Here is a 15,400-nt window from a genome sequence, read left to right on the forward strand (position 1 = left end):
AGTTTAATTACGTAGCATAATAGAGTAAAAACTCAAATCCAACATGATTCATAACGTGTGATTATTAGTATGCAATTTGGCGTACAATATGATCAAACCCGAGAATACAACGCATAAAAGAGCCTAATCCCAAAAGTTTAGCGGGGTGGTAATGTTTAACTTAAAAATACCCAAAAGTATAACGGGCGGGGCGTTAATCCTATAGCGCTATAATTGTTAAGGTGGGCGAGCAAAGTTAATGAGCATATAACGTTCCAAAGCGTTCACAAAGCATGCAATAATAACAAGCAATTCACATTAGTTTCATGTTTAATCATGGATAGAGTATGTTTCGTTTGAGTTTAAAAGTTGTTTGCATAATCATACATGTTGCATCCCAAAGGGTAAGAGGGAAAAAGGGATCGAGTATACTCACGGTGGTTGCAAGCTTTCCTACTTGAAATCTCGCGAGTGAGTTGGTGGATGGATTAGTTTGGAGCACCTAGTCCTTCTACACGAGGAAACATAGGTGTGTGAGTTTGGCGTTTAACGGAAGATTATGGATTCGGATTTTAACATAGCATAAAGTATAATATAAAAATAATCATCTTTAACTTTATAACCCTCATATGACACTATGTAACCAATATGGTTGTAATGTTTTCATGGGTAGTGCACCCATTAGAATCATATTAGGGTTTTAGGTCTTGGATGATATTCTACTAGTTTAACATATAAACACAAGTTCAACATTAAAGGTTCGAATGAGTATGTATATATATCTAGGTTAAGTATTACATATTATTTAGTCCAATAATTCAAGTAGGAGGTAGAAGATTAGAATCTTCGTTTAGGCACCTCTTAGTATCATGGATGTCATGTATGGGGTAGGAAGACCAAACTTCCATTTAGGTACCCCTTCGGTGTTCACCACTTCACTTGATGTAAAAACAACCAAGGAGGGTCACGAACTAGGGTTTATACAAATATGTAAATGACCTAAGCTAAGAGAAATCATCAAATCATGTGAGGATTGTATGTTGGACAACCCAAGTTTTTCCATAATCACTCATTCATCAAGGTCTAAGCTTGGCATGACTTGTGGGTTAAATACCCTAAACAAAACAGAAAGTTTATGAGGTTAAGTCCTCTGATTTTAAGTGTCTCAACCTTGTTTTTAAGCCCAACTAACCATTCATTTGATTATGAGCATTAGGACATAGGTTTGAGATGAGAAAACTCAAGTTTGGTTAAGTTTAACAAAGATTTCATGAAAACAAAAACAACCAGTGGACTTTGGAGCCTTTTTTCCGGAGTTCCAGGGCCTTATTTACTGTGAAAAACCCATGGAATCGAAGTTAAGGTCAAACCAAGCACATAGGAAAAAGAATGAGCAAAAACGGACAAGAAACGAGTGAGATATGCTCACTTTTGTGAAGTAGGATGAATCTGCTCGAACACCAATTTGCAGCTGCGTTTTTGGATGATTTGAGAGAGATTTAGATGAGTTTGTAAAGTGTTTAGGACTTGGATTAGTGTGGTATTTATAGGAGAAGGTTTGGGTTAGGTTGTAGTTGAGTAATTAATGTTAAAACAAGGTTTAAAATCAAAACAAACTCAATATTCGCGCTAAAACACGCTGAAAGTGGGTCTGGTCGTGCTGATAGGCTGTTTTAAACGAGTGCATATATATTTTAATTGCTGGATTTGTTTACCAAAAAGCTTGTAGCTCAGATGGTCAGTCGTGTGTGTGTGAAGAGGGGTGATCCGGGTTCGAGTCCTGGCATCCATTTTTTATTGTTTTGATTTTTTAAACAGTTTCAGTAATTGCAACATCAGTCCCTGAAGTTTAGTTTGGTGAATTTGCACTAACGGTCCCTGTGGTTTAACTAACTAACCAAGTTATAAAATCTTTTAACCAATTAGTTTATTTAAGTAATTGCTTAAGTAATTTAACTTGGTTTACTAACTAGGTTATTTTCTAACTTCAAAATCTAACGAGACTAACTAGATTATTAAACTTTTAAATAAAATTACTTAATTTAATTAATCCAAACAATTTGAAAAGTGACCATATTTATAATGAATAAAAATTATTCTTTAAACGATTATTCGTTTCACAAAGCTTTCGAGTTTCGAGATTTAGGATTTGAATCTCGTCATTTTAATAGTTTCAACTAGTTTAACGAGTATCGAGCGTAATAACGAATCGAGAGTCTAGGATAATATATCGTTCAAACGTGAAAATTTGCACATAAGTCTAACACAAACATGAATAAAATAGCTTCGGTTTTCATTATGATCAATAGTCTCGAATTACAACTGAAGCAACAGTAGATTACAAAGAGAGTACAAGAGTCTAAATATGGAAAGTACAACATGACTTACTAAAACAAGAAGTTCGAAAAAAAAAGCGGAGCGTTACAATAAATCGGTAATACAACCACAACGTAGAATAAATCCAAATGTTCAAGAAGTGGTTAAAAATGAAGCCATCAAACTACTTGACGCCGGACTTATCTACCCAATTTCCGATAGCCCTTGGGTGAGTCCCGTCCAAGTAGTTCCCAAGAAAGGAGGTATGACGGTGGTCAATAATGAAAAAAATGAATTAATACCAACAAGAACCATCACCGGATGGAGAGTTTGTATAGATTATCGTTGATTAAATGAGGCAACAAGGAAAGATCATTTTCCCTTACCTTTTATTGATCAAGTGTTAGAAAGATTATCCGGTCACAAATTTTATTGTTTTTTAGATGGTTTTTCAGGTTACTTTCAAATACCGATAGCTCCCGAAGACCAAGAAAAAACAATATTCACATGTCCCTACGGAACCTTTGCTTATCGACGCATTCCTTTTGGTCTATGTAATGCCCTCGCAACTTTCCAAACGTTGCATGGTGGCCATCTTCCATGACATGATAGAAAAGACTATGGAAGTCTTCATGGACGACTTTTCTATCTTTGGAGATTCATACGACTAATGCCTCGATAACCTTGAACAAATGCTATCCCGATGTGAGGAAACTAACATCGCCCTTAATTGGAAAAAATTCCATTTCATGGTAACGGAGGGAATAGTGCTCGGTCACAAAATCTCAAGCGAAGGAATGGAGGTTGATCAGGCTAAAATAGACACCATCTCCCGATTACCACCCCCATCCTCCGTTAGAGCCATCAGGAGTTTCCCAGGGCATGCCGGATTTTATAGACGACTTATCAAAGACTTTTCTAAAATTTCAAGACCTTTAACAAAATTACTTGAAAAAGATGCACTGTTCATCTTTGACAAGGATTGCAACCAAGCATTTTTAACACTAAAAGAAATGCTAGTCAATACACCAATCATGATAGCGCCTGATTGGAAATTACCTTTTGAAATCATGTGCGATGCAAGTGACTTTGCAGTTGGAGCTATCTTGTGATAACGAAAAGATAAGCATTTTCTCCCAATATACTACGCTAGTAAAACACTTAACGATGCACAAGAAAATTACACAACAACTGAAAAAGAATTACTGGCTGTAGTATTTGCTTTTGATAAATTTCATTCTTATCTTGTTCTTTCTAAAACGATAGTTTATACAGACCATGCAGCCATTCGTTATCTCTTTAAAAAAACAGGATGCCAACCCGCGTTTAATCAGATGGATTCTACTTCTCCAAGAATTTGACATTGAAATAAAAGACAAGAGAGGAGTAGAAAACACCGTTGCAGATCATCTGTCCTGCTTGGAAGATCCAGCTTTGAGGCAACTAGGGATGAGCTCATCAATGAAAAATTCCCAACGGAATCCTTAGAAATGGTGGAATACCGAGAAGAACCATGGTACGCCGACTACGCCAACTACCTAGCTAGTGGGATAGTCGCAAAAGGATGGTCACATCATCAAAGAAAAAAAATTCTTTGCCGATGTAAAGCATTATTTTTGGGAAGATCCTTATCTTTTAAAAATGTGTGCCGACCAACTTATCCGACGATGCGTGCATGGTAGTGAAGCAAGAAAAATTCTCTGCCATTGTCATGAAGGTCCATACGGAGGACATCATAGAGCCGCTAGTACCGCACGAAAGGTATTTGATTCAGGATTCTATTGGCCAACCATTTATAAAGACTCCCAAAGTCTTATCAAGACATGTGATGCATGCCAACGATCAGGTAATATTTCTTCCAAAAACGAAATGCCACAAAATGGCATTCTTGTTTGGGAAATTTTTGATGTGTGGGGACTAGACTTTATGGGACCTTTCCCACCATCAAAAGGAAACAAATATATACTTGTGGCAGTATATTACTTGTCAAAATGGGCTGAAGCCGAAGTTCTTCCGACAAATGATGAAAGAGTTGTGGTAAGATTCTTGAAATGACTATTTTCTCCTAAAACATTAATAAGTGATAGGGGTACCCATTTTTGTAATCATCAACTTGAAAAATTTTTAACAAAATATGGGGTCTATCACCGGATCTCAACTGCATATCACCCTCAAACAAATGGACAAGCCGAAGTGACTAATCGAGGTTTAAAAATACTTGAAAAAAACGTTGGATTAAATAAAAAAGAATGGGCCGATAAATTAGACGACGCTTTATGGGTTTTTCGAACTGCATATAAAACAACAATAGGTACCACCCCATATAAGCTTGTCTATGGAAAAAGTTGTCATTTGCTAGTAGAATTAGCACACAAGGCCTACTAGGCATTAAAAAACGTAAACTTAGACACTGAAACCGCCGGAAAGAATCGATTTTGTCAATTAAACGAATTAGACGAATTAAGGAATCAAGCATACTCTAACTCCGAAATTTATAAGGAAAGAATAAAAACTTGCGTGATAAACATATTAAACCTAAAGAAATTCGAGTAGGAGATCAAGTTCTATTATTTAATACACGACTTCGATTATTTCCTGGAAAATTAAAGTCTAGGGGGTCGGGACCTTTTTCTATCACCCAGATTTTTCCACACGGTGCAATTGAAATTAAGTATCGAAATGGAATTCGATTCAAAGTCAACGGACGACGGCTTAAGCTTTATAAAGGATTCATTGAGGATGATGAGGAAGAGATCTCGCTACAAGCGGTTGAGGAATGATCAAACAAAGGTTTGTGTACTAACATCATGTCTTGTAGGTAATGGACTTCGGGAAAGCTTCGAAAATCGGTAAGATATCTAAACCAAGTTTCGGGAAACAGGTCACTCACACGTGCACTAAAAATAATAATAATAATAATAATAATAATAATAATAATAATAATAATAATAATAATAATAATAATAATAATAATAATAATAATAATAATAATAATAATAATAATAATAATAATAATAATAATAATAATAATAGTAAATTTTAGCCGCCCACGGGGCCGTACCCAGCGAGCATGGGGGCGTGATCGGCTACGGTCGGGAATAAAACCCCTTTTATCTTCTCATTTTCATTTCACCACGACTCGTTTCCCCGAAAACTCTCTGGCTCCTTCGCGATTCTCTGCAGATTTTTACGTTTTTCTTCCGTTCAACATCAACAAGGTATGATTCTATCATCTTCTATAGTTAGTTTAACGATTTGCATGTAGATTAACATTAAAAATTTGGGGAAAATCTAGGGTTCTTAAACTTGAACCGAACCAAACCCCAAATTTTTGCTTAGATCTAGTAGTATTAGTGTAGTTGCATGTTATAGGAAGTAAATCAACTAAAATTGTTTATAGATTTGCCTGATTTCAAGCATAAACCTCAAGCCCTTGTTTTTCAATCGAAAAAGATAAAATTGATGGGGTAAACGGTTTGTTATTGGAAAAACAGCACTTGGGGTTTCATTTTCGGGGAAAACCGCTCCTACTCAACCAAAAATTTTCAAGTTTTCAAAACCGGGTTGAAAAATGATGATTTTGGGAAACAGAGCCCTGACCACGGGGTCGTGGTCAACGAGCACGGGGCATGGCCGGAAGACATAAGCTGAACACGAGGCGTGGCCAGTGGCCACGGGGCCGTGTCCAGCCTCCTGTTTTTAGTTTTCTTCGAAAAGTTATCGTAACATACTGAGTGTTTTATGTTTTCTTTTGCAGAGATGGCTAGCAAATTCACCAGGTTCAAACCGACAGAATGGGACTACCAAGCCCGCTATGAAATACTTCAAAAAAGGCCCGAAGAAACACTAAAACAAGCATGCCTCGATACCTTGAAAGTTGTGGGGCAACTAGACCGCTACAACACGCTAGTCACAGGACCACTAAGGGTAGCCCTCGGCACAAGACTCCATGCGGTTCATGAGTATAGCATGGAGTTTTACAGTTCTTTCGCGTTTAAAGCAAAAGCCGAGCCATTTGACGAAGAAGGGGTTCAATTCAGATGTGCCGGAGAGGTGCTTTAAATTTCCATCACACAGTTTAGAGTGAATGTGTGTAACACCCCGTGTATCGAAGTCAAAGTCAAGATTGAATTCAAAGGAAGAAAAGATTGCTAAATGCGATCTGTCTCTCTTTGCTCAATTCCTGTTTTGACTTCTTTGACTTGTAGATTAGTCTATTTTATTTTCGCCTTAGTTGTATTATGTGGGGTAACTGTTAAGAATCGCAGTAATCGATGTATACTTATCGCTATGAATCGCTTTACGACTGTGAACAATAGGAAGTAACAATGCGATAGTCAACTAAACCCTAATCGAACTAAACTAATCAACATCGAATCGCAATCGAACTCGCAACTCGAAGTACGCATTTTGGTGATTGTTATACGTGTGCGTGTGCCTTATGTGTTACTTGTGCATGTTTATTTATGTTATGAGTGGTATCAATCAAAACGCAATCGACTCTATCGCAATCGAATCGCAAACGCAAAACGAATACGAAATAAGGATGCTTGTATGTAGATATAGTATGATAATTAGTGAAGAAGAGATAGCGCAAGATATGAGTTGTTGGGATTAAAAGTAATTTGACTAGGAAACTCTATCGCATCGCAACACCCGCAATCGAAATCGAAACGGCAAAACTCGTCGCACCAAACGCTCAAACCAAACGACCGATCGATCAGGCAACCAGCCGATCGACCAGCCGTCCGCTCGGACTGCCGTCCGATCGGACAGGCTGTCCGATCGAGCTGCCTGGCCGAATGGCCAGCCCGTTCCTCTTTGGGTAACCCTATAAATACCCCATGTCACTTTCATTCTTTCTGCTTTTGGCAAGTGACGTCCGACCACTGCTTTCTCCTCACCTTTTCTTCAGATTTCTCTCGATTCCGGTATGATCTCGTCCTAAATCTTGTACTTTCTTGATCTACACGCACTCCTACACCTTTCTATCTTTCGAATCTTCACTTTTCAAAATTGAAATCACCAAGATTCGAGATGTTTTAGGATGACGTCATCATGTGTTCTTGAAGAACTTCATGATTTGGCCTCAATCCACCAAGAACAACTTAGATCTAACCGATTTCCACATAAACTCACAAAGATCCTTCAAAGATCTAAACATAATCACAAAGAAAAGGATTGAAAGATGGTTTTTCTAACTTTCTTTCAACTCTTTTACACTCCATGCACTCAAAACCAATAGAACCGGAGCTTGTGCCGACATACTACTCATTCTTATGGTTGTGTGACCCAAGATCTGGATTCTATCCACGAGGTTCACCGATTTCGGGTTAAACATGGAACGCCGTCCCAAACAGTTCACTAATCGGATTTGGGTGATTCCTGTCCGATCAGGAGAACCAAGTATTGACAAAGTTCTGTTGTTTAACTCGTTATCAAAACGCCTCGATGAAAGCGACAAAACAATAAAAGACAACCAAGTGTAAGACGAACAGGACGACCAGGACGGGTTGCCGTCCGATCGGACTGTTGTCCGAATGGACATCCAATCCGAACGGATAGCCAAACCGCACGACTAGGCTATCCGAACGGCTTACATCTTGGGTCCCACACTTAACCAATTTATACTAACTTTTGAAGTCTGAGTGTTGAACGAATTGTTGTCCGATCGGATTACCATCCGATCGAACTGCCATTCGAGTCATGAGACATTTGAACTTCACCACTCAAACAAGTTTCAACATGTTCAATGCACAAGGAATTGCCACCCGATCGAACTGTTGTCCGATCGAGTGACAACCTGCTGTGAACTTGTTCTCACTGAAGTGCCCAACCAATCGGGTTGCCGGCCGATCGAACGACCGTCTGATCGACCGACCTGAAAGGTAGAGATACATCAATGTTTTCAAAATACTACGACAAAAACTTCAAAAGTCAAACCATTATACACAAACACTTCCTTACCTAAAGGAAGAAACAATCCACTCGAAAGGTCACCCGACCGGATGACCATCCGGGCGGACTACCAACCGAACGAACGGCTGTCCGATCAGACTTCCATCCGATCGACCAGCTGTTCGACCCACCAACACTTGTTTTCGTTTTACGCGTCACTTATCGTTATGCTATCAAACTATTCAGGCTAACCCTACTCTCAAGCGCTCCCTTCAATCCATCAATCGCTGTGAGTATACTCGATCCCTTTTCGCTTTACGCACTTTTGGGTGTTACATACGTTACTTATACGAAATCACGTCAAACACACTACGCAATACTTTTAACGCTAACCGTTACCGCATGTTATACGTGACTTAATGAATGCTTGTTTGTTATGTTTACATATGGAATGCTGTCTACCTGCCTTAGCAACGATAGTACTATAGTTTGGACTCAGCACCCATTCACTCGGGGGTTGTTGAGGACAATTAATTGCATGGATTACAGTGGTGATCATGTATTACGAACTGCCTTGGGCAATCAACCCGCAGTCATTGGTATCGATAGGTTCATGTCGATAACTAACATGCTTCGTTTTACTCAGTGTACGTGCTGGTTATGCGTAAACTATTTCGAACTCTATACGCTATTATTAAACTTGTATGCTCGTCTTTACACTATGTGTATAGACTTTATTTTAACATATGTGACAGGTGCTTAAGGTGTTTATTTGCTTGGAAACCAAGGCTAGGAACGAGTCTTAGAGACCAAAAAATAGTTGTTTGTACTAATGAAACCTGAGTTGTGGGAACAGAACAATTTGCCTAGATTTGTACTGTAATAATTATATTATTTTATATGACATGGTATGGGACGTGTTACTTAAAATATTTGGTAAATATAATTGTTATGGAAACTTCTGGACAATCTATTTCGCTCAGTGTCGCGCCCGGATGTTTCCGCCATCGGTTGGGGTGTGACAGATTGGTATCAGAGCCATAACTATATGGAATTAGGCCAGACTCGACCTAGTCCGGGTCGATATCTTAGAGACCTATTCTATAGTTAGGACCTAGTCGACCGACTCGTGTATGTCCAGTAGGGATTATGCATGAGCTTACTGTTATTCCTCGCCATTCTCGCCTACGCTACACTATCACTGTACTCGAATTTTTAATTATAAGCGATTAAGTCAAGATTAGGTGTGAAAACCGCAAACTCTCGATTAAAATTGCTTGTTTGGTCTGTATTTATCTATAAAACCCAAGAGTTCGCGTTGAACCAGGAGTGAAATCCATACTTTAGCGCGGATTTTCGTCTCTATTTTAATAGGAAAGAAGTTGTTAAGCTAGGGGTGAAACCCTAACCTCGACAACTTGTTCCGACTTTTGTTTGGTTTTTCCAAAACTCTCACCAAAGTCTCGACGGACTCCAACGACTTAAAGTCACTGAATGACTAAAGGGACGCGTGCCAAACGCAAAAGAATCAAGGCAGAAGCACGGTCCTGAAAGTCAAAACATGTACAACAAGTCCTTGAGAATAGTCGAATCACTGTGGATAGTCAATGACTAATAGCCGCATACAATCTATTTCTCGATTTTTATGTGTTTCGATTCTGAGCCCGCAACTGCTGACTCTGATGACTCGTTGATTTTATGTGTTTGTATGTATTTATCTGTTTATGTTTTTAAATTTTGAGACTTGTTCGATTTTGCTAAACACGATCGCTATATTCAAATGCTCAGAGACATTGAATGATAGGTTTCTGTATTCTGACTGTATCTGGTGATTATGTGCTTACATTCTTCTGTGATTCTATGCCCTACGTGCTTATGTGTTTATATGCTTATGTGCCATTATGTGCCTCTGTGATTATGTGCCTATGTAACTATGTGATTGAATATGTGCCTAAGCTTTAGTAAGTGTTAGACGTGTGAGGTGAGATTCAATTATGGCGTGTCTGAGACCTATGATGATGTCTATTGCAGACAATGTCAACTGGACCCTCATCTGGACCTCGTCACCCATGACTCACTCACCAAGAACAGAGGGACAAACGCCTTGCTGTCATCCTCGCTAAACAAGTGGCCAAGGTTGTGCCCCAGATCGTGAGTGAAATTTACGAGAATGTTAGCAAGTCATCTGAGGAGTCTAGAATCGAAGCCCCTAAAGTTGCTACCAAGACTGCTTTCAGCTTCAAGCAGTTCAAGGCTTGCGGTCCAAAGGAATTCACTGGAGAAGATGGCCCAACGGCTATCTTTCAATGGATCGATTCCATCGAAGTCACTCTGCGCCAGAGCGGATGTCCTGAGAATATCCGTACCTAAACGCAACCGGCGTCTTCCAGTCCCGCGCACTAGACTGGTGGACGGCCGAACGAAACAAACGCGGGAATGATGCAGCTTATGAGCTGACCTGGGAAGAGTTGAAAGCCATCATGATGGACGAATTCTGCCCTCCCCATGAACGCCAAAAGCTGGAGGACGAGTTCTGGAACATTAAGCAGAAGGATGGAGACAACGCTCCCCTGACTGCTCGCTTTAAACAGCTCAGCATCATCTGTCCCGATCAATTGAAGACGTCTAATATAGCAATCAAGAAATACATCCGAGCTCTACCCAACTGTGTTGCTGATTTTGTGCATGCCGCAAAAACAACAATGATCGAAGAAACTTACCTGCTTGCTGCCGAGATCAACGACAAGCGGGTAAAAGCTAGTTTTTGGGATAAAGCTTCGAAAGCCTGCACCAAGCTACCACCGCATCAACCACCGAAACCGCCACCGCTCAACCGTCAAAGTCCTCACACCGCAGGAAGAAGAACAACAACAGTAGCTCCAACAACAAGAACTATGTTGCCACCACCACTGCTGCTCCCCGACAAGCCGTACCGGCTCAGCAGCAGTCTCACCACCGCCCAGCTCCAGTTACTTATGCATCGCCTGCAAAGCGTGCACACACAGGCCCCCACCCGGCTTGCCCAACATTTTCTTATCATCACCCGGTGGGTCTCGCTTGTCGTTTCTGCGCCCACTGCAGCATGTACGGACACTTCACATTCACCTGCCATACTGGTCCCCGCAACACCGCAGCTCCTGTCACTGCTCATCAAGCTGCCTGGCCGAACGGCCATTGATGTACACAAAATGCAACATATAAATTACATCAATTGTGGCATAAAACTAACCCTTTTTTAGTACTAATGTTGGAAAAAGTGTGTTTTTGTCTTCCTTTTGTATTTTCAGGATTAAATGAGCTCAAATAAACAAAAGAAGCAAAAAGGCAGCTAAATCTAACACAAATACAAGAAAAGAACAAACGTGGCATGCCCAACCCCCCGACAGCATCTTCCCAAGCAAAACAAAAGAACAGAAGGCTGAACACGCCCCGTGCTCACTGAGCACGGGGGCGTGCCCAAGTGTCAGCAGAAAAGACAAAGTTGTAGAAGCTTCCATCGCCCACCACGGGGCCGTGCTCAGCAGACACGGGGCCGTGGTCAACTATAGGATTCATGAAATCCAGGCAAATCTTGATAGTACAGATATGCTTCTGCACACGGGGTCGTGCTCAGCGGACACGGGGGCATGGTCAACTAATGCAGACAAACTGCAAATAAATGAAGAAAGAGAGGAGGATGGACACGGGGCCGTGCTTGAGCTTCTGTTCTGCCTATAAATAGGAGTGCTTGGTTCACTTGCAACTCATCCCTTGGCACACCACCTCTCTCACAGTTCACCCACCACCCACCACCATCACAACACCATCATCCACCACCATCATCCATTGTCCATCATAGAGTGTGTGAGTCGTCTCGGGATCCAAGATTGATCGTAAGAGTTCTTGACAATCAAAGGCCATGTTTGCCTAAGTCTCTTACATCACTTGGTGAAGACAAGTGTTTAATGTAATACTTTTTATTTTTAATCTTTTCGCACTTTTTATTTGGTTATGTATTAATGACTTTAATAACTAGTTTCTTATGTTGAAGGTGATTCTTCCTTATCGTTTGTCCGTGGTGTCTTGGCATTATTTTACTGTCTATATAAAATAAAAGATTTTCACCATTCATATCTCCACGGTCTATATGGAGATATGTTGGCTACCTGGTCGGGGGTTAAGGGAACGGTTTGGTAAGAGTCTTGTCATTGTTCAGTGTATAGATCCTGCAAAGGACCTGAGTCAAATTTTGTAAGACCTCCTTCAATACCCACCGGTATTGGATGGCGGGGGTCCACACTCTTTGATCCCCTCATAAGTTAAACTACTATTAAAACTTTAACCCGGCTACTTAGGACTGTATCCCTGCTGACTCAGACTACTTAGCCGAGGGTAACGTCACCTTTAAAAGAGGGGCCTACCACATTATGCATTAATAACTTAATTAATTATCTTTCAATAATCTGACCCTTTAGGATTGTATCCTTGCTGACTCAAACTACTGAGTTGAGGGTAACGTCGCTTTCAAAAGAGGGGCCTACTATAATAACTAAGATAATCTCTTAAAATGTGCAAAAGTGCGGAAATAATCAAAGGTTACACTACACGCGAGTCGGATCCAAGTGATTCATCTTGTCTATCTGTTTTTACTTTTATTTTATTTTCAGCATTTTAGTTAGTTTTATTTTTCTAGTTTAAAACCTTTTTTTCTAACTTTTGATTTGATTAGACGTTGAGGATAAACCGGTACTAAAAGCTCTTGTGTCCTTGGACGACCTCGGTATCTTACCAACACTATACTAAGTCCACGATGGGTGCACTTGCCCATATGTGTGTTTAGTGTTAGTAAATATCGTGTTTTATTAATTTAAAACTTGGCTAAAAAGTGTAAAACGGGCTTAAAATATACACCTAATATATATAGCACTTCACACGCATCAAGTTTTTGGCGTCGTTGCCGGGGACACAAGGATTTTAAGAAAGTTAGGAATCAACGGCCTAATCGTGTTTTCTAAATTTTTCTTTTGTTTTTAGGATTTTTTCGTAATTTTTCAGCTTCTGCAGAACTCGGCACGGGCCGTGCCTGGTCGGACACGGGTCGTTTTCAGCATTGTCGCTGGCAGTTTTTATTTTCCGTGTTACAGAGAGCTGAGCACGGGGCCGTGTCGGTGCAACACGGGGCCATGTCCAACTCCCAGTAACAGGGGTCTGGGAAACAATCACTGTAGCTCCAACCACGGGCCTTGTTCACCTGAGCACGGGGCCGTGGTGAATCTTCTGACCAACATTCTTTTCTGTTTTTATTGTAGGACTTGGAACTCAGGTGCCACATTTGCATTCTCCACATAGTGTATGAGCTCCAGTTCCAGTAGAGACATAAAAGAACCCCTAGACGAACCCGAACGCTTTCTACGCAAACGACTCAAGGCTAAAAATCAAGAGAAAGTTTCGGGGGACCTACATCCAATGGCGGACCAACGTACCCTCATGGATTACCTACGTCCCACCGTAGGTAATCTAGGCGCCACTATCAATGCGCCGAATGTCGAAGCCAACAACTTCGAACTTCGGCCACATTTGATACAAATGCTTCAAAACTCCGCAACCTTCCATGGGCTTGCGGACGAGGATCCCCATCTACATATTACTAATTTCTTAGAAATATGTGATACCTTTCGGATCAATAGAGCATCCAACGACGCCATCCGCCTTCGAATGTTTCCATTTTCACTAAAAGACCGAGCTAAGGCTTGGCTCAACGCCCTCCAAGTTGGCTCAGTAAACACCTAGGATGAACTGGCCCAAAAGTTTCTATATAAGTATTTCCCTCCTGCTAAAACGGCTAAATTATGACTGAAATTAATACATATTCACAAGAGGATGGGGAATCCTTATATGAAATTTGGGAAAGGTTCAAGGAGCTACTAAGAAAGTGTCCTCATCACGGTCTTGCGGTGTGGCAACAAGTATCCACGTTCTACAATGGGTTGTTACCACACACAAGACAGACACTTGACTCTAGCTCTGGGGGACTTTTAGGTAATCGCTGCCCAAATGAAATATATAATCAAATTGAGGAAATTGCTCAATCTAATCTTCAGTGGCACACCCCCCGAGGCAATAAATCTAGCCCCGGGCGCCCATAAGGTTGATGAAAGCACCTCTTTACAAGCCCAGATCGAGGCCCTTTCTTCAAAAATCAAAAAACTAGAAATGACAAAAACCGCCTCGGTTATGGCTTGTGAAGGGTGTGGTGGGCCTCACGAAAATTGGAGTTGTATGAAAGAGTTAGATGATCAAACAGAGTCGGTAAACTACACTGATAATAGACCTAGGCCGTCGGGTCCTCCAACGGGTACGTACAACCAAGGGTGGCGTAATCACCCTAACCTTGGCTGGAGAGATCCCGACAATAGTAGTAACCAACAAAACTTAAACCAACGAACAAACTTTCAACAACCAAGAAACGAGTCACAAAATTTCTCTCAACAACAAGGTGGAAGAGAAAGGCTTGAAGATACTGTATCTCGCCTCATTTCCGATACCGAAAAGAAAAACTCGGATCGATTTCAACAATTGGAATCGAATTTAGAAATCAACAAGCTAGTATAGAAAACATTGAAAAACAAATAAATCAATTAGCTCAAAATTTCTCCGAGAGACCACAAGGCGCGTTACCAAGTAATACCGAAACCAACCCAAAAGCACAAGTCCATCTCATAACATTGAGAAACCGTACCGTGGGTTCCGAAGAAGCTCCACCACCGCCAACTGAGAGAAGCACAACCCCGCCCCAACAAGAGAAGGCTTCTCCACCAATTCGAGAGCCTACTAAGGCTCCTCCGGTTCCATACCCCAGTCAGTTAATTCGTCAAAAGACCGATGAGTAGTTCGCAAAGTTCAAAGATCTATTAAAACAATTGCATGTTAATGTTCCATTATCGAAGTCCTAACTCAAATGCCTAAATACTCAAAATTTATGAGGGACTTCCTCACTCATAAAAGGAAAATTGAACCATTGCAGTTAGTTAACTTAAGCGAAGAATGCTCCGTCTTACTACTCAACAAACTCCCGCAAAAGAAGATTGATCCTGGAAGCTTCACAGTTCCTTGCTCAATTGGGGAATCCCCCATTCGCAATGCACTAGCCGATCTTGGGGCTAGCATAAACCTCATGCCAGCTTCAATGTTCAAACGACCCGGCCTAGGAAAAACGAGCCCTACAAAG

The 15,400-nt window shown here is 40.7% G+C and overlaps 1 non-coding gene across 1 annotated transcript; it reads right to left on the reverse strand.

Moving 5' to 3' along the window:
* Window positions 1-14,016: 14,016 nt before the first annotated feature.
* On the reverse strand, window positions 14,017-14,122 carry LOC118485194. The gene has a single exon (XR_004875499.1). It is a non-coding gene; the product is annotated as a small nucleolar RNA R71 (small nucleolar RNA).
* Window positions 14,123-15,400: the final 1,278 nt, after the last annotated feature.

This window comes from Helianthus annuus, chromosome 12 (genome assembly GCF_002127325.2).
Source record: "Helianthus annuus cultivar XRQ/B chromosome 12, HanXRQr2.0-SUNRISE, whole genome shotgun sequence".
NCBI classification, from domain to species: domain Eukaryota; kingdom Viridiplantae; phylum Streptophyta; class Magnoliopsida; order Asterales; family Asteraceae; genus Helianthus; species Helianthus annuus.